A 3,459-nucleotide genomic window follows, 5' to 3' on the forward strand; every position below is an offset into this window, starting at 1 on the left:
GAGAATCTTTGTCTTCTTGACATTGAGCCTCAATCCATATTGGAGGCTGCAGTCCTTGACCCTCTGAAGAAAGAGGGTACATACATGAGATGTGTCATCTATGCCCCTGAATTATACATGCAGACATTGTTGGATATGTTGCTGTGTTTATATTTTTAAATTGGAAGCATCCACTTCCTAAACCACATGCTTCTGGCAACTACAAACTTTTGATAAACGACTACAGTTGTAGAAAAGCTTCAGGCCTTTTGTTCATAGGGTCGCTATGAGTCACGCTGGACTCGACGACAACCAAACAACATATTTTTAAAACAAAGAGAGAGTGACAGAGAAGAGGCACAGGAGGGCACCCAGTACGCTCAGCACTGAAAAAGCAAGATGAGTCTAGTAGGGCCTTTATCTGCCGAGTCACCTACTCCCAGCAAAGATTCAGACTCTGCTTTGCAGAAAGAAAAACACTGTCATTGCCATGAAGCCAGGACTGACTCCCAGCTGACCCTCCACTGGGTTTTTCTGAGGCTGCAAATCACACTGGAGGAGACCGCCCATCTTTCTCCGGCAGAGATGTTAGCGTCTCTGAACCACCAGACGGGATGGCAGTCCAATTCCCTATGGAAAGGGGAAGGGGGAAGAGCCCAGTGTGAGGCCCAGCATCCAGGGTGGGCTCCTGGCCACGGTGCCGGGGTGACCAGAAGCACAGGTGCACAGCCCGTTCCTGCCGCCTCGCTGGGCCAGCTCGCCGTCTGCTCCGCTCGGATGCGGTAAGTCCTTCTCGCTCACTGAGTATCAGGCATTTGTAAAGCACCCCCTGAAGGAATGTTTTCCGTCTGTGCAAACAGTTCTTTTGTGTAGAGGGTGTTGTGTGGCTTCTTGGCAGCGGCACAGGTGGGAAACACTCAACGGTGTGTCACTCAGTCAGGGTGTAAAGACATGCTCCACACGTCAGCACAAGGTCCCACAGGCACCAGGCGTCTGAGCCGGTGAGGCCGAGTCACCTGCTGTCCCCAGCAGGGCTCTGGAGGAGCGGCAACGTCCCAGGGTGAGCTCAGAATGTCACATGCTGTGTCCAGTGCTCTCCTGCCCAGTCTGCCCGCCTCAGAGGGACCTGGACTGGAGGGTAGAGTGGCCCCGGGCATAAGAAGCCGTGAGCCCAGACTTGCCCACCACCCTGCAGTGCCAAGGGCTGTGGGCTGAGTCCGCCCTCCTGCCCAGGTGGTCAGTTAATACTTACCATCACTCTAGTGGCTTTGTGGTAAGGAGTTACACTGCCATGTCAAAGGCAGGCAGTTCAAATCCACCAGTTGCTCCTCAGGAGAAAGACAGACGGGCAGTCAGTCTCCTCTTGTGCAATTTACAGCCTTTGAAACCCCTCTGGAGGCTCAGATATGAGTCCCAACTTGACAGTAAATACAACATCCAGAAAAGGCATTCTGGAACTGGGTGGGAAATTCTTTGGCTGAATCAGCCAGGGGTACCAGGAACGACAGTCAGATGGGGCTAAGGTATGCAGGGGGTGGTGGCTGTGAACCGAAGAGGCCTGCAAGGGTTCTGTAACTCCCTGGGCAGTCAGCTCCTGCCTGCCTGTGTGCCCTGGAGACTGGCTTAGTTCTGTAGCACTCCTGTGATACAAACATCCCAAGCGATGGCCGTACGGAATAAAGGAAATTTATGATCTCACCTTTTAGCAAGCCACCAGTCCACATTCAGGGCACTGGCTCTAAGGGAAGTCTTTTGCTTTCTGTTGCTTCCGCGGAAAGTCCTTGTCATCCACCTTCCCTGGGGTCTAGGAGCTTCTCAGTACAGGGACCTGGGGCCAAAGGACACCACCCTCTGCTCTGTTCTTGGTGGCTGTATACTGTCAAATCGGGATCAACTCATAGCTGATCTTCCAATGGGTTTTCACAAGCCACAAACTTCATGGGAGGAGACTGGTCCTCTTTTCCCCATGGAGGTGGATTTGAACTGTGTACCTTTGGGTTGGCAGCACAATTCCTTACCACTAAATCACCAGAGCTCTCTGCTTTTGTGGTGGGGTGTACAAAGTATGTCCGTTCTCTCCACTCGCTTGTTTAATCTCTTTAACATCACAGACACAACTTGATTTTATAGTTTGCATCTTGCCTTGTGAGCACCGCAGAGATTAAGATTTACAACACACAGGGCGATGACATCGGCTCACAACTGGAGGATAAGGGCACACACAAGACCCGGGTCTTGGCCATGCGGACACACAGCGGAGGAGGGACAAACTTTGGTCGTGAGGGGCACTCCTCTGGCCTCTGCAGCTGCCAGTGACCACAGGCTTCCCATAGAGCCATGGGGACACACTACCTGGCACTCTCAGGTGGTCATGTGGCCTTGACTCGACTGCTCCCCCTGCAGGCTGTTTTCCAGGAGGAGGCCGACCACCAGCAGGTGCTTTGGCCCTGGGGACAGGCCTTCCTGGCTGACACCAGCTCAAAGCACAGGGAGGGTGAAGAGTGGAGGTCATGGTGAAGGTGGCTATGAGCCCCCGGGCAAGCCGGTGGGCAGCTCATGGTGTCAAAATGGTCAAGGGCCAAGGTGGGAACAAGGATACAGAGCCCCTTCTGTGAATGTGGGAGCAGAGAGCCTGGAAGTGGTCCTGGTCAGGGACCAGTCTTCCGGGTCCCTTTTCAGTCTAATTAAGGCCTCATCTTTTTTTTTCTCCTCCCCATTCTTTTTTTTAATTATTAATTTTAGTGAAAGTTTACAAAGACTTTGCATTTTCATTCATGCATTGTTGCACTTTTCTCCCTGCCCACCCTTCCCTCCCCTCAGTCTGCTCTTCTCTTTGAAAAGTAAAATTCTTTCATTGTTATACAATCCCTCCCCACAAGGCCTCATCTTTAAAAGAGTACACACTAAGGGTTAGGAATTCAATAGTGCTGCACCTGACACCCAGGTAGGCACTGTCTAGCTGGACTGTAATTTCAAGCTGATAATATGCCAGTGTCCTGTAACAATGCCATGCGGCACAGATGCCATCCTGTGATTTGTGGCCTTTGTACCTGATGCTTCAGGTGCACTTCCCAGAACCTTCTCCCATAGAGTAGCGGATGGATTCGAACCGTGTGTCTTTGGCACTGCAGTGTGACTTCTTAACCACTAATCCCTATTAGGCCAGGCTACAGTTCCCTGGTTGGAAACAATGAGGAAAGAACAGTAGTTGGAAAGCATGGTCTTGGTGACAGAAATGAGGCTGGAGATTTTGTATGTTCAATGATTTATTAATAGCAATTTTTTTTTATTTTTGTGTGAGTGTACCGTCAAATCAGATCTGACTGGTACAGGAGGAGATTGTCCCTCCTTTTCCCGGCAGAGCATCTGGTGGATTCGAACCGTGTGCCTCTGGGATTGTAGTTGCAGCTTCTTGCCACTAGGCCACCAGAGTTCCCCGCAATTTTTTTTTAAATAAAGCAAACGGCAAGTTTACACGTG

This window comes from Elephantulus edwardii, unplaced genomic scaffold, assembly GCF_000299155.1.
Source record: "Elephantulus edwardii isolate Elephantulus edwardi_28Jun2011 unplaced genomic scaffold, EleEdw1.0 scaffold00089, whole genome shotgun sequence".
Classification (NCBI taxonomy): Eukaryota; Metazoa; Chordata; class Mammalia; order Macroscelidea; family Macroscelididae; genus Elephantulus; species Elephantulus edwardii.